The sequence below is a fragment of the Sus scrofa genome, chromosome 3, assembly GCF_054392235.1.
Source record: "Sus scrofa isolate SSC_HxYL_T2T_F1_AM1 chromosome 3, Sscrofa_HxYL_maternal_Yorkshire_Landrace_v2.0, whole genome shotgun sequence".
NCBI lineage: Eukaryota > Metazoa > Chordata > Mammalia > Artiodactyla > Suidae > Sus > Sus scrofa.
In genome coordinates, this window is record NC_139385.1 from 87,599,945 (window position 1) to 87,624,350 (window position 24,406).

General features: G+C 39.6%; 1 long non-coding RNA gene across 10 annotated transcripts in view; it reads right to left on the bottom strand.

Annotated features, from left to right (window-relative positions):
• The window catches only part of LOC106509797 (uncharacterized), a 114,191-nt gene that overhangs the window by 59,328 nt on the left and 30,457 nt on the right, over positions 1-24,406 (bottom strand). The window lies entirely within an intron of this gene.

Consider the following 24,406-nt stretch of genomic DNA (forward strand, 5'->3'; position numbering starts at 1 on the left):
GGAAGAGGCAGATGGGCCTGGACAGAGGTTGAGAGGTTGCATCTCAACTTTGGAAGGCCCTGACCCAAATCCATCTCCTGCCACCCCATTCCAGGCTGGGACAGGGCAGAAAAGTCTCAGCAAACCACACTCACTCATTCCAGTACAGCTGCTGCCAATGGGCTAATACTGCACATCGTACTTTGCTGCATTTCCTCTTTGGAAACCGGCTAGAATTCTGCTTTTCATTTTGTACTCTACATTTTGTAAAGTGAGTTTTTTTCCCAACTCTACCCCCCATGATATGTGTGATAACATAACAGTCCTAATAAATAATTCATCAAGGAATATATAAATTATAGAATTCTTTGTTGTTGTTGTTGTTGTTTTAAAAGAAAGGATTACAGCAGCATTTATTTAAAATTCTCTGTTCCACATCATTCATTAGGTTGACATAATACCTTGCATTTGTTTCGGAAAGTACACCTGCCTTCTAAGAACAATTCACTGACATTTAGAAGTTTTAAAATCAAAGAACACCCCTCCCCCCTTAACTTTATTTCTCAGCCAAAATCTGAAATTTGGCACAGGGAACAATGAATGAAGACAAGAAGTTTAATAATATAGAGAGTAAAAACCAATTATAATGACTTTTTTTTTTTCTTTTTTTGCCTCCCTGAGTCATATGGAGTTCCCGACCAGGGGTCAGATCCGAACCACACCAGCAGCCTACGCCACAGTTACAGCAACACCAGATCCTTTAACTCACTGTGCCAGGCAGGCAGGGATTGAACCTGTGTCCTGATGTTGCAGAGAGGGCATCAACCCTGTTGCATCACAGTGAGAACTCTGAATTTTTATTTATTATAAAATGTTTTAATATACCAGAAAATGTATGACTAACAATATAGAATACCTTTAGGGCCACCACCCGACTTAAAAATTAACTACTGCAAGCACAGCAGTAGTGCTTCGTGTACCCTTCCCAAATGCATTCCTCTCCAAACCCCCACCAGAGGGAACCCTGATTCTGAATTTGAGGGTTGTTATCCTGAAGCATATTTTTATATTCTTAAACATATGTAAATTTCCCTAGATGATAGACAGGATCATTTTGCATATTTAACATTTTTTTGCATAAATAGTACATGTATAACGTGAGATTTTTTTTTTTAACTCTGTACTTTTTTGGATATGTTCACTCTGAGACAAGTGGTTCTAGTTTCTTCACTTTTCGTTGTCACATATTATTCTACGACAGGAATAACCACAGTGTTGTCTTCCATTATCAGAAGAGGAAAAGGAACCTGTGTATCATGTGGAAGAAAAGAACAGTCAGATGAGCCATCTCCCTGCCCCTCTAGCTCAGCTCCCCATCTCAGCCTGTCCTGACATTCAAAACAGCAAGTGAGGTGATGAGAAAAGACCCATGAGCTAAAGGAGGCGCCCAGGTGGAAACTCTTCAACCTGGTTAAGTATAAAAACCAACTCCTCGGTGCCAGGTATCCGCAGCTGAGGACGTGGGATTATGTCACCATCCTGCGGCACTTAGAGGAGGCTGAGCAAAGCAAATGGCTGGCAGCCACACATGGAAGAGAGTGGATTAGTGGTGATAGGAAAGAACTGGGGGGTCTGGCCCCCAGGCATGGGATCCTGAAATCACCAAGTGCCTGGAGGGCAAGGCCAAGACACTGACAAGGGCAGGGCCTCCTCTCAACACTCAGAGGGAGGAAGAAACCTACTGGCACTAGTCAAAGGCACATGAGTGGCTACGGCTCCGATTGGACCCCTAGCCTGGGAACCTCCATATGCCGTGGGAGCGACTCAAGAAAAGGCAAAAAGAGAAGAAAAAAAAATGCCATTACATGAAGCATCATGGATGAACTTCAAAATTGTCAGGCGGAAGAGAAACAGACTCACAGACATGGAGAACAGACTTGTGGTTGCCAAGGGGGAGGGGAAGAGAGTGGGATGGATGGTGAGTTTGGGGTTAGTAGATGCAAACTATACATTTAGAATGGATAAGCAACGAGATCCTACTGTATAGCACAGGACACTATGTCCAACCTCATGGGAGAGAACATGGTAGAAGATAATATAGGAAAAAGACACACACACACACACACACACACACACACACATGATTGGGTCCCTTTGCCATACAATAGAAATTGACAGAACATTGTAAATCAACTACATTTTAATAAAAAAAATTTTAATTAAAAAAATCATCATGCAGACACATAGAAGAGGGAAACCAAAAACATCTACTGCCTGCTTCCATTCACATGAAGTCTGAGAATAGGCAAAACTCTCTTGAATAACAGGTCAGACACTGAAGGTACGTGGGTGGAAGGGGCAGGTAGCTGCCTGGCAGAAGAAAGGATGGAGGAATGATAGGAATAATTCTTGATCTTGTTTTGTGGGGGCATGACACAGGTAACTACGACTGCCAGTACTGATCACACTGACCTCTATGATGGTGCATTTTGCTGTGGGCAAAATTTTTTTTAATTTTTATTTTTAAATGATTTTTATTTTTTCCATTATAGTTGGTTTACAGTGTTCTGTCAATTTTCTACTGTACAGCAAAGTGACCCAGTCTCTCTCTCACACACACACACACACACACACTCATACATGTATATATACATTCTTCTCCTCATAGTATCCTCCATCATGTATAATGCAATTTTTTAATTGCCCATGAAAAAGAAATAGATATATGAAATCAAACAAAGATGCGTTTGGCTAAGAAAAACTTTCCATGGTAAGTATGGACTCTAAGAGCGTCCCATGGGATGGATTTCCTTGGAAGTGCTCACATCCAGGTGGCTTTCAGGTCCACATCATCTTAACATTAGTCTGCCTTAGAATTTCCCCTTCCCCTTCATTTCATATTTCCCCCTCTACTGCACTTCCCAGTGTCTGAAACAAACATATATATGTATTTAATTCTATTTTTTGTTTTATTTTTTTCCTTTTTTTTTTTTTAAAGCCACACCTACGGTTGAATCAGAGCTGCAGCCACAGCAACATGCAGGATCTGAGAAACATCTGTCAACTATGCTGCAGCTTGCCTCAACCCACTGAGGGAGGCCAGGGATCGAACCCATGTCCTCATGGATGCTAGTTGGGTTCATTAACCACTGAGCTACAACAGGACCTCCTCATTTCTTCTTCTTTTAATTTTCCTTTGAATCCAGCAGTAAAAAAAATAAAAAAATAAAAAATTTGCTAAGACTTTATGTGAGGAATGAGGGTGAGCCTAGAGGCAGGAAAGTTCTGCCCAGCATGAGATAAAAGGGACAATGGTAAACATTTGTGTGCATGTCAATTTGAGAGTGGATGTTTTTAGGTTAGAAATGACCCCAATAGGAATTTTTTTAAACTTGAATTTTCTAGGGACTTCCTAGAGACTGAATAGCAAGCCAAGAGTTGAACACTTCTTATTATAGAGTGAAGGTCTGCGTCCCCCCCAAATTCGTATATTGACACCCTAATACCCAATGTGCTGGTATCTGGAGATGGGACCTTTGGGAGGTAATTAGGGTTAGATGAGGTCATGAGGGTGGGGCCTTCATGATGGAATTAGTGGTCTTATAAGAAGTGATACCAGAGAGTTCACTCTCTCTCTTAGAAAAAAGGGCCTTGTTAAATTATCATAACATTGTAAATCAACTATACTTCAATAAAACTTCTAAAAATGAAAAGAACAAAAACCAAAGAACAGGTCCTGTGAGCACACCACAGGACAGTAGCCTCCAAGCCAAAGAAGAAGCCTCAGCATGAAACTCCCCTTGCTGGCCTCTGACCTTGGACTTCCCAGCCTCCAGAGTTGTGAGAAATAAATTTCTACTGTCTAGGCCACCCAGTCTATGGTATTTTTGTTATGCAGCCTAAGCTAATACACCCCTATTTCTATATTCCTAAATCAGAAATTACAGTTTGATGTCATTCCTGATTATATCATTTACCTTCCCCATTATCCTTTCTTTCTCCCTCTCTTTCTATCTTTCCCTCTCTCACACACACACACGTGCACACACAGAAGCTAGGAAAATGACTACATAAATAAAATTGCCAAAATTTTAAAGATTTTTAAAGTATGAGATGCATAGCTGATACAGCTTGAATTGAAAAGGAAAGAGAACTGCCTGAAGAAGATGTGCTTTCTGGTTGCTTTCAGTTGTCTTTCATGATGCATCTTTATAAAGCTCAGGAGAAGAAGGATGTACCCACCTATTGGTAACACTCCCCACTCCAATCCAATCCCCCATTAGAATTTGCTAAAGCCACTCAAGCCCTCCCCAGTATTTTGGCTGGTTCACTGGGGTTTATCTTTCCTGCAGGGCTCCAGGCATGATGCTGACTCCCTCAGAGAACCCCAGTGAGCTGTCAAGCTGAGCTGGCTAGCCTGAGGAGGAAGTTCAGGCATTGAGGAACGTATTTATCTTCCCTGGTTACCTCCCCCCACACCCCTCAACCAACTGCAAAGGACTGAACCCATCAAAACTCAGAGCTCCACAGGGGTAGAGTCACGAGCTTTCCCAGCGAAAGTGCTCGTGATGGTTTGGGCTAAAACCCTGACCGTCTTTAGATTCAGATTTCTCATTTAAATCTCTAGGCATTCTCTAGATATGGTTAAAGAATGGGAACTGAAGGTAAATAGTGAATGAGGAATCACATTGCCCACGTGTTCATTTCTCAGGAGCTTCAGACTTCTCAGACAGGGCAAGAATATTGCAATGTATCTTATTTCCACAGGCTCAGAGAGGGGATAAGTTTTATAATCAAGAATATTTTTTACTTGAACAGGAATCTGGGAGTTTAAAGGAGCTCTAGAAATGCTAATGCAAATGATCTTCTGCATCCACATAGGTAGGAGTTCCTACGCCTTTATTGCTTTCCTGAAATGTGCTGCACCATATGCAAAGGATTTGAAAAGTATATTTGTTTCTTCACTTCCCTTGGGTTTGGAGTCTTAAATCATGGGTGACTGGTTATCCTCCTCTGTTCATTTTCTGTCAACTTTATTCAGTTACGAACTATGGCTGGCCAAGATATATGTTCAAGAATATTGATTGCAAAATGCTTAATAATATCAAAAACTAGAAAGAACCTAACTGGAGAGTTCCCATTGTGACTCAGCAGAAATGAATCTAACTAGTATCCATGAGGATGCGGGTTCAATCCCTGGCCTTTCTCAGTGGGTTAAAGGATCTGGTGTTGTGGTGAGCTATGGTGTAGGTCACAGATGCAGCTTGGGTCCTGCGTTGCTGTGGCTGTGGTATAGGCCGGCAGCTGTAGCTCTGATTGAGCCCCTAGCCTGGGAACCTCATTATGCCTTGGGTGCAGCCTTAAAAAAAAAAAAAAAAAAAAAAAAGAAAAGAGAGAAAGAACCAAATTGCCCTCCATAGAAAGTTGATTAAACAAACCATGGTCCATCCATAAAGTGGACCAGCGTGCCTCAGTTAAAAGAGATGAGGTAGACCTAAAGGTCTTAACAGGGAGAAATGTGGCCTTGCTGCTATATGGGTAAGGGCAGGAGGGGAGCAGATTATTGAAACAGCATTTCTAGTGGGAAGCATTTAAATTAAATCATGTGTGTGCGTGCACATATGTATATTTCTATCATGATCTAGAAAATCCACAGAGACTTAACTTGTCAATACTGGCTATTACTTGGGTATTATTGCGTGACATAATTTTCTACTCTTTGAATTTTTTGACAGTAAGATAATCCATTAATCTCTTCCTCCCATAGTTGAAGTTCCTTGTCTTGGGAGCTCATGGAAGAATTACCCACACCAAGACCACTCATGATTAGGCGACACCATGGGATTGATGCTGTCTAATGAATTGTAAGCAACGAATAGCTCATGTCACTTCCAAGCGGGAACATTTCAGCTAGTGTAGGATCCTCCAGAGCGCTTTCCTTCTGCCATGAAACCATGAACTCCAGCAATGTTGGAGATCAATCATGGCTGCTCCATCAGCCTTGATCCTGAAATGAGAAGCTGTGGGTGAAAGGGGGCCCCCAGCCAGCCCACCATGGCCATGTCATAAGAGAAAAACATAAGCTCTCCTTATTATAAACCTTTAAAATGTGGGAAGTTTGTTAATGAAGAATGACCTGACCTGTCTTGTACTAGTACAAGTAAGCTTATCTTAATTTTCTCCTCGAAAGAAAGGTGTTGCTCTTCTAAAAAGCAGTGTGTGACTTTAAAGATGCACGCCTTGGTCCACTGAACAAACCTGGCAGTTGAAATCAGAGCCGTACCATAAGAAAAAACAAATATAGAGAAGATCATAAGGCCCTTCTATGACATATGTCTTCCAGAAACAAAATGCTTGGACTTGGAGGGCATTATGCTAAGTGAAATAAGTCAGACAGAGAAAGACACATACTATATGATATCATCTATCTGTGGAAGCCAAAAAATACAATGAACTAGTGAATATAAGAACAACAACAACAAAAAAAAGAAGCAAATTCACAGATAGAGAGAACAAACCAGTGGTTACCAGTAGGTGGGGAGGGTCAATACAGGTGTAGGGGAGTGGGAGGTACAAACTACTGGGGGTAAGACAGGGTCAAGTGTGTTTTGTACAACATGGAGCACACAGCCAAAATTTTGTAATAACTGTAAATGGAAAGTAAACTTTAAAAACTGTATAAATTTATTTTGGGCTATGCCCACCGCATGCAGAAGTTCCCAGACCAGGGGATCAAACCAGTACCACAGCAGCAACCCAAGCTGCTATAGTGACAATGCCAGATCCTTAACCATTGTGCCATAAGGGAACACTCCCCCCCCCCAATTTTTTTTTAAATCAAAAAGTTTTAGATTTGAAAAGGGCCTTAGAGAGCATTTGATCAATTTTTATTGGCCTAAGCTCAAAAAAGCTGGATTTGTACAGAATTCTCTGGCTATTATTAATCAGAAGAGAAATCCACTGTGTGGGAGTAGAAAAATGCCTTAGGATAAATAGTAAGTATTTAAAGGTATTTGGTTAAAGGATCTGTAAAGGAATAATTACATGGTTCTATTTAACTAAGTTAGTAGTTAACAAAGTATATTAAAAGGATGGCTCTTGGGGGGAAAAAAGTAAACCATAACTCTAACTTGGTATTTCAATAGGGTCTATGTTTAAAATAGCCTCTTCTTTGGCTGTGTGTGAGACTGCATCTGTGTGTCTGTCCTTCCCTTCCTGTCTCTCCTGTCTTTGATGCCTCAAGCACAGGCCTGACCAGCCTGCATATTTAGCCATGTGCTAACTTGGCCTTCCACAGCCTGCACCCAGAGCAAAGACTCCTGAATTCCTGCACACGGGCTTTGTCACAACTCACCAACTCTTTCATGAGTCCCCGCCCTTCCATGACTTCTTTTGAATGAGACCTTTTTTTTTTTTCCTTCCTGGGGTTCAGGCAAGGAGCCAGAAAACCTATCCTAGCTGTCATCTATTTTTCCCCACAGAACAATATGGGTAAATTCTTTCTCTGGTGACTTGTGCTGAAACACCAGAGGCTTAAGAATTTCCTTACCACGGGCAAAGTTGTAATTGATGGGTTACGTTTAGTGTGAATTATAAAAATTGAGTTTATCTTAGAAGCTTTCCCACTGCCCCAGCACCCCTTCCTCCTCCCCGGGGTGTTATCCTATCCAGACAATAAGGATGGTCAAAGAATGCCTGCTGTACTGTTTATTCATTGAGAGCAGCTTTGAGTAAGACCCTGCGGATGATTTACATTATGAAAGGTGACACTTAAAGATCAAAAAGTCAGTCAGGGAGTTCCCATTGTGGTTCAGCTGGTTAAGAACCTGACAGAGTGTCCTTGAGGATGTGGGTTCAATTCCTGGCCTCACAAGGGGGTTAAGGATCCAGCGTTGCTGTGGCTGTGGCTGGCAGCCACAGCTCCAATTTGATCCCTGGCTCAGGAATTTCCATATGCTGCAAAAAAAAAAAAAAAAAAAAAAAAAAAAGTCATTCAGAACCACATAAATAGATTTCCTGTTGTGGTGCCATGGTTAAACGAATCCGACTAGGAACCATGAGGTTTCAGGTTCAATTCAATCCCTGGCCTTGCTCAGTGGGTTGGGGATCCGGCGTTGCTGTGGCTCTGACGTGGGCTGGCGGCTACAGATCCCATTAGACCACTAGCCTGGGAACCTCCACATGCCGTGGTGTGGCCCTAGAAAAGGCCAAAAGACAAAAAAAAAACAAAGCAAAACAAAACAAAAACCTTATGGTTAAGATTCACTGAGCACTTACTACATGCCAAGCACTCTTTGTACCCTTTGCATGTAGTAACTCATTGAACCTTCACAACTAACCTGGCAAGTAGTTACCCTTATTACTACTACTTTGTTGATGAGGAAAATAGGGCACAGAGAGGTCAAACTATTTCTCCTGGGTTACACAGTAGAACTAGAAGATTCTGGATCTGACACCAGGCAGTGTGACCTCAGAGCCACATGCATAATCAATAGACTCTGCTGCTTCTTGGATCATCACTCAGCCAGCTTGGAGGACCAACACATCTTTTGTTTGTTTGTTTCTTTCTTTTTATTTGTTTGTTTTGTTTTTTAGGGCCACCTGCACGGCATATGGAAGTTCCTTCCCAGGCAAGGGGTTGACTCAGAGCTACAGCTGCCGGCCTACCCCAGAGCCACAGCAACGCAGGGTTAGAGCGTATCTGCCACCTACACCACAGCTCATGGCAACACCAGATCCTTGTCCCACTGAGCGAGATCAGGGATCAAACCTGAATCCTCATGGATACTAGTCAGATTCATTTCCACTGTACCACAGGGGGAATTCCACATCTTTTATTTCTTGTGAGCAAACTATTTTCTCCAGCGAGTTTTAAATTTGCCTCCATTTCAGATCCATAATTACACGTGTTGATTAAGCCATCATAAAGATCAACTTTCTCTTTCTTAATTCATTGTCCTTTTTTCATGACACTTTTGGGGACTCATCATTCCTCCATCCTTGAACCCAAACTCTTGTGTGTTACCCACCCCAAGACATGTTCCCATTTGTTCCCCATCTGGCTGAAATTCCTTTTGAAGATGAAGTGTAGGCATCAAAGAAATTCTCGAACATGTACCTTAGTGAATCTACGCATATCTTTCTGCCAACAGTATTTTACTCCTTTAATCTTATCAGGTCCCCTGGCTACTCCCTTATCTCCACAAACCTCTCCTAAAGAAAGATTGTAGCCTGAAGCTAGCCAGCCCCCGAAAGGAAATGGGTAGGCTTCTGAGGGCCAGAATGCTCAAAAAGGACACTTTGTGTTGGGTTTCTTCACAGCCCTTCCCAACAGGCCGAGGGAAACGCACCCCCGCCCCCGTTCTACTGATGAATTGAGGAAGAAGGAGCTTGTCACAAACAGAATTAGCACTAAGTAATTTTCCCTTTCTTTATGTAAACAATTGCCTTTTAATATACCACAACCCTGGAGGTGTTCAGGTTACATGCTTATTTTAAGATCTTGTGTTTACTTTCTGATCTTCATAGGTCATTGACATCCCATTTAGCCCTGGTGACCCTGTTTATACAATTTTGATATAAATTAAAAAGTGTTCTTGGAGATAACGTTAACATTCTTGATCTCAATCTACCACATAGGCAAACAATAGCCTTTGCTCAGCCCTGTGTATAATTGTTCAAAAGCTTCAATGTAGACCCTAATATGCAGGCAGAAAACCTGATCAAACAGATAGGTTTTCTGAATTTTTATTCTAACCAGGAGGAGACCCCATTTTATGTAAACTCCAATGAAATGTCTTATGGGATCTTTGGGTGAATGGAGTCATAATTTTTTTTTTTTTTTTCATTTTTACCCACACCAACAGCATATGGATTTTCTGGGCCCGGGATCAGATCCAAACCACAGTTGCAGCTTATGCTACAGGTGCAGCAAAGCCCGATCCTTAACCCAGCGTGCCAGGCCGAGGATCAAACCTGCATCCTGGCGCTGCAGAGACACCACTGATCCTGTTGCACCACAGGAGGAATTCCTGGGTCATAATTCTAATAAAACACTGGATAGATTATGTTAGGTTTTAATGAATGAGCAGAGACAAACCACTTATAGAAGTAGTAAGGATCTATTTCTCTATCTTAACCTGAATTTAAAATGTATTACCTTTTCACCTAAAACTTAGAAGGTATTGGTCCTCCCAAGCTTTTTGATTATCTGCCAGGGGTTGAGTAGGGTAACATTTTTAGAATTGGCTTTTTTTACTTTATTTGTTGAGGAGGGACACTCTTAGTTTCCATACCGAAAAAGTATATTGATAATTATTCCCTATAAATGCATTTTGGTCATGTGAATAATTACAGATACTTTAAAACCGTGTCTGATAGATCACTCTGCTCCTGTGCATTATGTATGAGTATACACTTGTAAATCCTCACCCAAACTATTTTTAATGAAAAAACATATATTCTTGGACAAAGAAACGAATCTTGGAATATAGATAAATAAAAAGGTTTGTACTATCTCTTTTTTAGAAGTTTATCCTATGGAAATAATTGGGTAACTTTACAAGAAAGAGATGTACAGGACATTGATTTCAGCACAATTTACAAATGCCAAAAAAAAAAAAAATGGGAACAACCTAAATGTACACCAATAAAAGGCTATTTTAAAACATAGGGTGCATAAAAATAGTGGCATAGTTTACAGCCATTAAAAGTGATGGTGTGGGAGTTCCCTGGTGGCTCAGGGGTTAAGGATCCACTGATGTCATTGCTTTGGTTCAGGTCACTGCTATGGCTCAGGTTCAGTCCCTGACCTAGGAACATCTGCATGCCTCAGGCAAGGCCAAAAAGAAATATGATAATGTGGATCCCCATTTATCAATGTGAATAGATGTCCATAATATATTAAATTCATTATTTTATTGTTTTTAAAATCATCCAAAAATAAATAAATAAAGACAACACGAATGTGCGTGTGTGTGTGCGTGTGTGTGTGTGTGTGTAAGGAACATCCTTTACTGACGTGTATTCTGAAGAAAAAAAATATTAAAGCATTCTCAGATCAAAGAAGTTTTAGAAACTCTACATTGTAGCTGCCTTTTATGAGCACCATAATACGCTTCAACATTTTAAGGACATTGAGAAACCCTATGGTAAAAGAAAATCTGTGTTAAGTGCATTTAATCTAAAATTTCCCAAGCTTATGTCAGCAGAAACACCTTCATTCAAATGCCCCATAAAACAAATGTAAGCAAATTTTGGCAGTAGTATTAAAGACGATTTTAACCTTTGTTTTTGAATGTTTTCTAAATTATTTTGCAGTAAATATGTATTGCATTCATAACTGGAAAAAACCAGAGCTAGTTTAAATTATTTTTCAGTATGCTGAGAAAAATGCACTTTGACAAAGAGATATTTAGAGATATTGCTATAGGACATGGTGATTTATGACATATTATATTTAATGTGATAGAGCCTCTTTTTCTAAAAAAAAGAAATTACTAGAAATTTTTTAAAAAATGGAAGAGGAGAAAGGAAGGAGGAAAAGGGAGATAATTAGGAAAACACACACATTCAAGTTCTCCCATTAGTATTGCTATGCAATCAACGATGGGTAGGTTTTTTTTCCTTTTACCTCTTTGTTTTAAAGTGTTCCTCATATGCATGTATTTCTTCTGCAATTAGAAAATTAACAATACACACTCCCTGGTGGCTCAGTAGGTTAAGGATCCAGTGTTGTCGCTGCTGTGGCTTGGGTCACGGCTGTGGTGCTGGTCAGATCCCTGGCTCAGGAACTTTTGTATGCCACAGGCGCAGCCAAGAAAATAAATAAAATTAACAATAGATTTGAGTATTTATAGGGGGAAGGAGGTGGCACATGTGTGTGTTTTCAGAGAGAGAAAAGAAAACCTACCAAAGAAAGATATGCCCCATAATCTCAACTTAAACCATGAAGTTGCTTCTCTTTCTATTGTTAATACAAACTTCATCTCTCTCAAGTCAAATCTATTTTAAATCAAAATAACCCCATATTGTCCTTTTGAATAATTCTCTCATCATCCCCCCCCCCACACACACACAACTATGCCCCTCTTCTCCCCAGGAGCCTCCCGCTTGCTCTCCTCCAAGAGCTTGGTTCATCATGAAAACAATAAAGAATCATTTTTCTTGCCCCTTCACTGGTCCCCCTCAAACACTACTCACAAAAGATGGTAGAAGTTAACAGGTACTCAGGAGGAAAACTATCATGAAATCTCATCATGTTGGGCTGTTGAGAGTTTGGCAAGGTATCCATAGATTTCTCGAAAGAGACACAAATTACAAACCTGTTGACAGCTCCTTATATTCATCCAAATTATCCTCCTAAGGGCAAGTAAGAGGCGTATTTTTACAAGGTATGAATATAGAGTAATAAGACTCTTAAAACAGATCTTAGATTCCATAACCAAATGAAAGTTACCCTTCAAAATTTAACAGTAGAGGCAAAACATGTTTCAGTTGTTTCCACTGCTTTAAATATTCCAAAAATTCCTTTAAAGCCCCATCGTGAGACTTAACCAAAAAGTCAGCCCTGTTACTGTGACACTGAATCTTATTTTTGAACCAAAACACATCTCCAACTTGAACATCTCCCTCTAAATATCCTGTGTTACCTCCAGTTGCTTTGGGAGTGTCTCCAAAAATAAGCCAAACACCAAAGAATAGCAAAGTGTCTTCAAGGGTATAAAAGCAAACAAAACACAGGAACAAGAACGAAAGACCTATCACAGACTGGGAAGTTTTTCAAAGTATGAAATCCAACCTCCTTTAAACACTGATATAATTGAAATTTGGCAGGAAAAAGTATTCATGGGTATTTGGGAGTCTGTGAGGGAATGATTTTTTAAACTATACATATATATATATGCATATATATAGGTTTACATATATATTTGTGTATATATTACATATGCATACATACATACATATGTATATTACCTGCTCCCTCAAAATATACATATATTTTGACATATATATCTACATATAAAATCTACCCCCCAACATTATGTTTAGCTTTGAACTATGATTAATAACCAATCAGAGATTGACACACAGGTCACACACTCTGTACCATGAGAGAATCTATCAAAACAGAAGCAAAAGTCAGTTATCCTGCTCTCCTAAAGCATGAAGCAATGACAGTGAGGACGAATCTTGCATTCGCCGCCTTTGTGATATGGAAACTCTGTGCATGAAAGCGGAGCCTTTCAAATCTGTAATTTAGAGCTCTGAAGGTATCCAATTTTTGTGATTACATCGAGACAAACTCTAGCAAATGTATGGTACCCATATGTTTCCTTCCCCCTGAGTGTGGATCCCACTGGAATTAAGAGCTGAGTCCAGCCCTCTGGCAGAAGATAGAAACATTTGTTTAGGGAAAAAAGCTATGAGCCACTAATATCAAAGAAGCCTTGAGACGCAGACTTTTTGTTGGAGAATGCTATAACCTATGCTCACAAACAACTCCACGTTCACACTGAGATTCTTCAAAGAATGTTCAAAGACCTTTCCAATTTAACCTTAAGACACTAAAGTCAAAGCTTTAAAGTACCAGTGATGGGAACACTTGTTTAATATTTTCCAGGATGGCAACTGAAACTCACCTTTCAAATAAGAATTACTCAGTGGTGAGGGAATGAAATCTCTGACTCTATAGCCATTGGAAAACTATAGCCCAGGGGCCAAATCACGCAGACCAGCCACTCTTATAAATAAAGCTTGATTGGAACACAGCCACACCAGTGAGTTTCTGGCTGCTGCAAAGGAGAGCAGAGTAGTCGCAATTGAGAGCTCATGGCCAGCAAAGCCTAAAATATTTACCATCTGGCTCTTTCCAAAAAGTTTGCCGATGCCCGGACGAGAACATGAATTTTGTTTTCTAATCAGAGCATGTCTATTATTACTGTTCAGTAACAGTGAATTCACGAATATTTTCCCATTCCATTGGCCAGACAACTAAGAGCCAATGATGCAAGAAAAACGTGAATGACATCAGGTTTCCCAACAGAGAGACATTTGGAGCCAGCGATTGAACATCTCAGCCTAACACCACACCTGCTTGATCAGGATCCACACATCTGTATCATGGACACAGTTGGAAATTCCCATTTTCTGCCATTTTTATAAGAACAAAGCTTCAGTGTAAAGACTTAGTCACATAGCATATTTACAATTATATATCAAAATCATCAAGTGAATTATAAATAAGACATGATGAACTGATGTTTCGAATGGGAAGGACATTTCTCACCAGGTGCTAATAATTTGAAGGTAGATTTGACTGCAGGCTTACATAAGTTGATACCGCGCTCCCTTAATCAAAGGATAGTTAAAAAGAATATGAAACGAGCTGACACATTTTGACATGATTGCCGATTACAGAGCAGATACATGTGCACCACACATTGGGAATGCATTGAAAAGAGTTTCATTCCCTTAAGTTATGGATTTTAAATCAGTTCCTGAGATGAATGCTTCAAACGTGTATGCCTACAGTCCTGAAACACTCACCCAAACCTGGAAAATGGGACATGTGTGTGGAAGTCTTTCCCATCCCTGCATATGCCCATTTTACTTTGAATTACAAAGTAAACTATAAAAGAACCAGGGGAAAATATAGCTTTTGGTGTGTAGGGTAGGAAAGAACATCTAAACATAAAAGCAAAGGCAGAAACCATAAAGGAAAACAGGTTTGACACATAAAACTTTAAACTATCTGTATATCAAAAGAGTCATAAAAACTACAAGGCAAAAGAAAAACCTATATACTATAAAGGGCTGTATTCTTAACATATTGCGAGTCTTTAACATTTATGAAAAATAATAAACCATGTTTATTAAATTAACCCATCAATAAACTTAAAGTGAACTCCTGCCCTAATACAATTGGGGCTTCGATGGGTGACCTCACTGTTCCAGGACTGGCAGGTGTCTGGGAACTTGGGACTTGCAGGGCTAAAACCAAGGTAATTCCTACATCCCTGGAGTCAGACAGACCTGACTCAAGTTCTTTCTCTACTGCTGAATAACCTTCAACATGTTACTCCACCTTGATGAGTCTCAATTTCTTCATCCTAAAGTGGTGTGTAGTTCCCCAAAGGCACAGTGGGTTAAGGATCTGGCATTGTGACCACTGTGGCTCAGGTCACTTCTGTGGCACAGGTTCTATCCCTGGCCCAGGAACTTCCACGTGCCATAGATCTGGCCCCAAAAAAATGTGGTCATGGGAAGTGCTAACCAGAGTACTTAACTCTTAGACTTGCAGTAAAGATTAAACGTGATGAAGGGTACAAAGCTCACAAATGGTACAGAGCATATGCGGTAATTTCTATGATTATCATCCTATTATCATCATTATGTGTCAGCTGGGTAGGCCTACTAGTTTTTTCTCAATATCTCTTCTCTTACTCCTCTTTACAAAACCTCAAGCTGGGGGAAATGTTAAACAAATATTGCTGAATTCCTTGAAGTCCATGGGATTCATTTATTGAGGATTCTCAGAGTGGAGGACATGTATTAACAGAGTAGTTTTCATTTGCTCTTGGTAGGATCCGGGGGAGTTTCACCTCTGTTGTGACTTCTTTTAGGATAGTTTATTAACTTGAAGTATTCACATCGTGTAAACTGGAAACCTCTCAGACCCTTCTCCTGGTCATGGTGGTTTGATTTCCATCAGGTGATTCTTGCATATTTTTTCACATGGAGCCCAAGTGCATGACAAGATCATTTACACCCCCTGTACCAGTGGTCCTTTTCAGATCCTATTTTGATAGACTTCCAGCCTCACCCAGGGTTAGCATTAATACGGCTTCTTTTGGAATACATGTTAACCAAAGGTTGTAAAGGTCCTTCTAAAATACTGCAACATAATGAAGGCTTATAGACATCAAGGTTGAACAGACTACCACATTAAGCCAATATATTTATTTATAATAGCCTTATAATGTCATCATGCCTTCAAACTTGACTAGAAGGAAAAGAGCCAGGACATAGCTCATTCTTTAAAACTGAGTTGAGGAACAATATAATCTCCTTTTACAAAGTAAAAGCAACCATTGTTCTGCTTCATGTTTCTAAAAAAGAATTTCACACCATCTGAGATTCACTGTTACAGTGTTTCAAGAACAAATGCAAAAGTCATAGGTACCAAACTGTTTAAAACTGGCCAATAGTTTTGCCACATTTGGGGAGAAAATTGTATTTTGCACTTTAAGATGGTGACATATGTTGACATACATCAGCAAACTTTCAGAAAGATGCTGATCAGTTCTTTTTACTTAATTTTATATGTCTAAAAGAGTAATGCTATCACGTTGGGGGATTTAGGCAGTTCTGTTCATCAGTGTCCATCATTCACAATGTTTTCATGTCTGTAGCTTTTTCAATTGTGACATTTCTATCTCTTTGAGCAGAATTTATCCTAGTACCATGAATATTGAAAAGATAACCCAAAAAGTTTATGTATTACAGATGCCATAAAATACCAAAGGCATTTCCACCAAGCATACGTGTTCCTGAAGACTTTGTTGCAAGTCAACTTTGTTTCTAACAAAACACAGTAGGAAAGAAAAACACATTATGGGAACATCATGATGAATCTCTACTAAATTAACTTACAAACCCCTTACTTTATGAGAAAGTTGTGATCAGGTCTCTTAAGACAAGGGCATTCCTTGGCGTTAGTCACTAGTACCAACCAACTCTTTGGTTTTCGAAGCAAAATCGAATGCCCCCTTAAGAGAAATTGAAAACAGCAGAAGTGAACAACAAACTATGGAGAGACTGCAAGACATACGAAGCCTCTTCACTTTTTTCTATCTTATTCTATTGTGAGTTCCATTTAATAAAAAGTTAATTAACGAAGACCAATCATCTGCCTTCTTGAATTTAAAAAAATAAATAGTCCATTTAAGTGTATGCTAAAATGTGCTTAGCAGAGTACAAAATTTATCACATTTTCATAGAAACACATAGATTAGTAGCAAGATAATGGGCAATGAGTAACATTTTCTCCAAGCTATTAAATTCTTTTAATGTCCTGTGGTACAAGGAAATGTGGATTTAATTTGAGGTTAGACTTTTAAGGATTCTTATCTGTACCTCTCCAGTGAGTTGTTATGTCAGAACATTTGTAACTCTTAGGAGAGAAACCTCTCGTCTTATATTCTTGCAAGTTGGAACCAAAAGAAAGTGTTGGGGAGTTTCTGACACGAAAAGGTTTAATTTTCCTAGCACAACCAAACTATTAGAAGTTTGACTGTATTCCAATATATTAAATGCCTTTTATGTTTCCTGTTCACTTTGGATGGGAGCAGGGAAAGTGAGATGGAGTTAACCCCTAAGTCAGGCCCCTAAGAATAGGATTTAAGACTGGAGATTGCTGAGTTGCAATCCACCAGACCCAGGGTCCGTATTATAGGAGGTAAAGGATGACTCCAACTACAATTCCAAAAACATAAGTGATGGCCTGGAGTCCAAAACCCAAACAAGGAGATGCAAGGTCTGGAACACGAGGAGTCTTATTAAACCAATCAATCAAGAAATATTTATCAGAGGCTTAAAATGGGTTTAATGTTACATTAGGCAAGAAAAGATCAAACCTTGAGGAAAAGGGGAAGGTAAATGCTAGAAGAGGCAGCACATTGTATCGTAGAATAAAACAAAGGTAGAGTCCGTTTCACAAGGAACCAAAAAGCAAAGAGAAGACAAGTAAAACTAGATGTAAAATATAGACAAACAGTTGAAAAGGAGAATTCGATATAAAAAGCTGGTCGAGTAGCAAAAACGAATAATTTTTCCAAAAAAGTCATTGAAAAAAAGAGTCACGCCTGACCCAGGAGAGGAGGGGAGGATTGAAATAACAAGACCAAGTCTAAAATATCAGATAAGATCACTTATATGTGGAATCTGGAAAAAAAAAAAGAGAGAGAGATACAGGGAGTTCCTGCTGTGGTGCAGCAGAAATGAATCTGACTAGTATCCATGAGGAATAAGGTTCAATCCCTGGCCCTGCTCAGTGCATTAAAGATCCAGTGTTGCCATAAGCTATGATGTAGTTTGCAGATGTGGCTCTGATCCCACGTTGCTGTGACTGTGGTGTAGACCGGCAGCTGTATCTCTGATTCAACCCCTAGCCTAAAACTTCCATATGCTGCAGGTGCAGCCCTAAAAAGCAAAACAAACAAACAAACAAACAAAACCAGACACAAATGAACATATTTAGAAAACAGAAATAGACCCACTGACATGGAAAACAAAGGGAGAAAGGAGGAGGGAGGGATAAGTGAGGAGTTTGGGATTAGCAGATACGCACTCCGATATTAAAAACTGATAAATAACAAGGAAACTGTATAGCACAGGGACCTATACTCTATACCTTGTAATAGTCTATAACGGAAAAAAATCTGAAAAGGAATATATTCCTTTATTCTTTCAGGTGTACCTTGCTGGACACCTAAAACTAACACCACATCGTAAGTCAACTATATTTCAATTAAAAAAGAAAAAGAAAAGGCTAAGGCCAAGGTCACATAATGCCAGCTCTAGGGGAAACTTGGGGGTCTAACCCCCTGCTCCCTCCAAGTGTCCTGCACTCAGGTCCCACGAAGAAGCAGACTGCAGAGCGGATGGGACCCAAGTCTTGACCCCAGTGCTGCCCCTTAGAATCCAACTCAAGCTCAGGATCTCAGAGCCAAAGAGAGGAATCATGAAAGCGGTGGCCGTAAAGAGGAGAAAAGGCCTTGAACAGAAAGAGAAGACATCAATGGAAGACACAGTAGCAAAACCTTGTTAGTGTGGCCTGAATTCTAGGAGGTCCAGGCAAGCCCGAGGAGAGGCTGGGCATCTGTTCTCCCCAAGCCAGGTCATCATTTGAGTTTTAAAACGGCCATTTAGCCAGGATGCCTGACCTGACCCCTGGGTCTGCAGGCCCTTTTTTTTTTTTTTTTAATTTTTTTTTTATTTTTAATATAACACCTACTTTTTCTCATTTCAGAAGCACTGAAATACAATTTGAGAAACACTATAGCACACCCGACCTTTTTCAAATCTCCCAGACAAACTCCAAACTCGCCAGCTTTCCCCATCTCAGGAGTGTGAAATCTTATTTTCCAGTTCTCTGCTCAAATTTAACAAGCCACCTCCTGCTTAACCTTCTTCTGTGAAACCTGAAAGCACCAGACAATTGTATGCCCAACCCTTGCTCCTCTGAGCCACCCCCCAACTCTCCCCATCAGGAGTCCATAGAGCCACAATTTCAAATCTCTGATAATAGCCCTTGGCGACCCAGAGGACAGCGTAAGGCTTAACTTATGTCTTTGCACCTTCAATACAAAAGAACATCCCCCACCCAAAAAATAAAAATAAAAGTAAAATAAAAAGCATCTTGCTAACCATCCTCCCACCCCTTGACTTCAAGAGAAAAGCATTTAGACAGCATTTAATTATCTCCAAACTATCAAAGACTGATTAAATGAATCTATGCGGAGACTGGGGTTGTGTTGATGATATTGTTGTTTTTACTGCGTTCTGGTAAAGATAGACTTAGTGAAAACACGACACGGCTCTCAATTAGGCAGCTGGGTGACTTATAAATATATATTTATGTTTGAAGCCTAAGTGGCCATTGGCTTCCCTACTGTTTTACTTAGCTAACAAAACAACTCTATCAAAGTAAGTATTATTCCAAAACCCAACTTCCTGTGCAGAATGTTCCCATGTGCTCCATCAGTCTGGCTCTCTGATGAACTACATCGTTTCTTATAAACTGTCCATGGCCCATAAATTTCCAAGCATAAAGGCTATTACTGTGCTGTGCAAATCTGCTGAGAATTTGGGCCTTTCGAACTCCATTTTACATGGTCGGAAACGAGGCTGGGGGATACGTCCATCTCCAAACTCCCTCCTGTCAGCCCCATTCCCATTTTGATCAGCGAGAATCATTAAATGTGCACGAGATCGGAACAGGGTTTATTTTGACTGATTTTCAACAGCTTCTGCATCAAATTAGCATCTTCTTTCGGCAAGTGCTACATATCAGGGAAGAGGAAAGAGAGATTGGGGTACTTTTCCAATTAATCTGGGAAGTGTGGGTTGGAAAACTCAGAAGGTAAGAAAACAATCATTTTTTCCTTGTAGTAGCTAAATGATTCTAGACCACAGAGGAAGAGCAATCACAAGAGAATGTTTTAGAATCCCAGTGGATGGCTAAATGCACTTAATATCAGTACCAAGTATGTTACTCGAGACCATATAATAATCAGTCGGTGTAAGGCTGCCACCAGGTTCTGGTCTCAAGGTGAATCACGTTGTCAAGAAGCATCCTAATCACCACTGGCATCATCTATCTGCTCTTAGGTTTGTGTTTTACAGTTTGTGATGAGTTCATACACATAACCTCCTTTGACCTTTGGGAATAGGTACAAAGGATTTACAAGGAGAAATGGGGCAATGACATGTCATTGTCCCTGAGATTTCTTGACAACTCATCACCAATTTCCTTCAGTTTCATTGATGGTGAGGGAGTTCCTGCTGTGGCTCAGCGGGTTAAGAACCCAACTAGTATCCAGGAGGATGAGGGTTCGCTCCCTGGCCTTGTTCAGCAGGTAAAGGATCCAGCACTGCCACGGGCGGCAGCATAGGTCACAGACACAGCTCGGATCCCGTGTTGCTGTGACTGTAGCATAAGCCGGCAGCTGCAGCTCCTATTCAACCCCTAGCCTGGGAACGACCATATGTCACAAATGTGGTCCTAAAAAGCAAAAACAAAACAATGATGGTAATTGCAATGGTAGGCAGACTATGCCGTGTGACCTGGAGACCAGACAATCATTAAGCATTTGCTATGAAAGAAATTAAAACATAGGCTAATGTTTCCCCAAGCGAAACCACTTTAATTTATCAGCATCAAATCTGACGGTTTTGAGAGCCAATAATCCATCTTGGCATTTTTAAGGCAGATGGGGAGGACTCGCCAAGGGAAGGAAGGAAGGAGGGAAGGAGGAAGAAGAAGGAAGGAAAGAAGGAAAGAAAGGGGAAGAAGGAAGGAATTTCTATTTATTTCAAATATGACGTTTCCAGGAATTCTTTTCATCGTGCTAAAGAAGCGCTCTCACCTTGCCATCCTCTAACCTAGAATCTGTCTTTTCACCTTCACACTCCCATTCACATCTCATTAAGTAAACAGTGAGATGCTCAAGCTATTGTTAGTCTCTCTGACAGAGAATTACAGTGTTTGGCTGAAGAATTCTGCCTCGCGTATAAGGAAATTGTGGTTGGGTGTGTGATGTATTTAGTGCAAAGCGGGCCAGTAAATTCTAAGGAGAGAAAAGAGGTTTTGCTTCCTTGATCACTTTAAAACCATTAAATACTTTTTTTTTTTTTTTACAGGCAGTTATAATTCTAATGTGAACATATTCAGTTCTAATGTGAACTAACTGAATGTAAGCTACAGGATGCAAAATAGGGGAGAAGAGGAAATAAAATAACATCCCAGCCTCTCAGTGTCTGGATCTAGATAGACCTTTCAATAAAGTCCTGCTTCCTAAATTACTGTTGCATGTATAATATCATGATAGTATTCATGTTTTATTTCTTGAGTAATATTGTTTATTGTACTATAATATGTATCTCACAAAAATTAGGATTCCGCAGTGCTATATTTTTTCCAGATGTAGTTCTCTCCACTATTTATACACAAGGTTTTCACTAAAATCCTCTTTCCAAAGAAATATTCAAAATTAATAGTATAATTTTGGAGTTCCCATTGTGGCACAGGGGAAACGAATCCGACTAGCAACCATGAGGTTTGTGGGTTTGATCCCTGGCCTCCATCAGTGGGTTGAGGATCCAGCATTGCCGTGAGCTGTGGTGGAGGTCACAGACACGGCTTGGATTCTGTGTTGCTGTGGCTGTGGTGCAGGCTGGCAGCTATAGCTCCTTTTGCACCCCTAGCCTGGGAACCTCCATATGCTGCAGGTGTGGCCCTAAAAACAAACAAACAAAAAATTAATAGTATGCTTTTTACTAAAATCACAACCATCCCATGCCCTTGAATGATTTTTTTTAAATCTCAATTGAAAGATCCTAGGTGACTGAAATAAGATGTAAAAACCAACACAGAAAGTTATGTTTACTCTGAAATTCATTCATTTAAAGTGCTTACTGTGTTGTGCAAGATGAGGTTATTCTCTCATGGAATTTTTCTTTTGAAAAGATCATAAAATCTCACTGTGAATATTTAACTGAAGAGTAATAACATAGTGTCAGATACTTACACAGCATGATGGTGTAACACTCTGCATTTTGACATCTGTCCAGGCAGATGTTTAAAACTTAAGTTCTTCAAATTTTTTTTTTAAGTTTTATAGAAAAAGATCTGGGAATCATTTTTAATATTAAAGCTGCTTTGTTAAAATGTCACTGTCAACAATTTAATTCGTCAAAGCAGAGGCAGAAAAGCCAGTGATTTATATAGGCTTTCTAAGAAGAATTTGGTCAAATTGGAAAAAAAAAAAAAAAAAAAGACTTCCAAGTAACTTTTCCTACTGACACACCATCATCAATCACCTTGTCTATTTACATGGTTTATACGTATATTTAAATAGAGTTTCTTATTTGTTTTTTTTTTTTTTTCTTCTTGCTTTGAGTCAGGATAGCAAGTAATTTTATCTCAAAAAGAAATCTCTAGCCTTCAAAGCAACCATGTTTTGTTAGGATGTGTTCAAAAAGTAACTCAGAATTATCTTTCTCACATGCCATCATGTCCCAGCTAAATATGAATGTGATATATTTCTTTTTAATTAAAAGTAGTTGCATTGCGGTGTGATTTTTAATAACTTCAGTGTCTTCAGATTTGTACATTTTAGATTCATGTTGAAACTTGTACGCCACCACATGCTGATTGCAAACTTCATTAGTGTGTAAATCATGTTTTAGTGATATAGCCCTTTAAACAAAGTTGGTTTGGTTGCACAGTGCTCATTGGTTGGCTTATTTATTATGAAGATTTGTCAGGCAGAGCAGTTAAGTTAATCAGTAACCAATAAAAGATTTATACCTATAGATATGTCAGCCAATTTATTACTAACAAAGGTTCTGGACTCCTTAATACACGAAACGAAGATATGTTGTAATGGTTACTTCTGAAACCTTATTTCCATACTGCATGCAAAGTTTAAAAGGGATTGCCTAGCTCAGTTGAAAATAGAAAAGAGCTTACATTATTTTCTTGAGTTTTATTATCTGACTATATGTCTGTAGAAAATACTTAATTTGATTTGCTCTGAAATCAATATGCAGTTTGCTATTTCTGTATTTCTACATGGCTCAAGATAAAGTCTTTTCACTTAGCTCATGTCTCTTGGAGGTATATATAATATCAGTAACTTTCAACAAGTTTAAGTCAATTCATTCCTGAAGGTTTTGATGTTATAGTTCTCTAATTCTGAAAAATTTTCTGGAAGAAACTCATGATGCCACATATAATTAGGATCAAATTCAAACCAATAGGAAAAAGCCTCTTTTCCTCCACTGTGCCATTTTAGAAAATAAACAGGAAGTGTGAAATATCATGATTTTAATGGTGGAATTTATGTACAGGCTGTGAAACTGTGAAAAAGCCTCTGGGTATCAGTTTCCTCATCTTTAAAATGATGCGAGGGAAGTTCCTGTCATGGTGCAGTGGAAACAAATCTGACTAAGTTGTGGGTTCAATCCCTGGCCTCCTTCAGTGGGTTAAGGATCTGGCATTGCCATGAGCTGTGGTGTAGGTTGCAGACGTGACTCGGATCTGGTGTTGCTGTGGTGTAGGCCAAAAGCTATAGTTCCGATTAGACCCCTAGCCACTTCATGTGCTGTGAGTGCAGCCCTAAAAAGCAAAATAAATAAATAAATAGGTAAATAAATAAATAAAATGATATAAGGGAATGAGTGAAGGATTGAAATAGATCGTATCTAAATTCCTTACCAATACTGAAATGATATGATCATATCTAAATTAAAAAGATTTAATTTAGGAGTCCGTTACAATCTCCTTTCACCTCAAAGAAGAACACATTTGTAGCTCCAAAGCTAATGCAATACTGTGCAATGGCATCTTTTGAAGAAATAGCTACTGGGAAGAAGTAAGATCTGGTAGATGGGATTAAGACGGTGGAGTAGAAGGACTGGAGCTCACCTCTCATAAAAGCAACAAAATTACAACCAACTGCTGAACAACCTTCAACCAAATAGACTGAAAATTATCAAAAAGGACATCCTACTCCAGAAGACAAAGAGGAGGCCACACCAAGACAGTAGGAGGGGCGATTATGCAATACAAGCAACCCCATACCTGCCAGGTGGGCAGCCCACAAACTGGAAAGAAACTGTATCACAGAGACTCACCTACAGG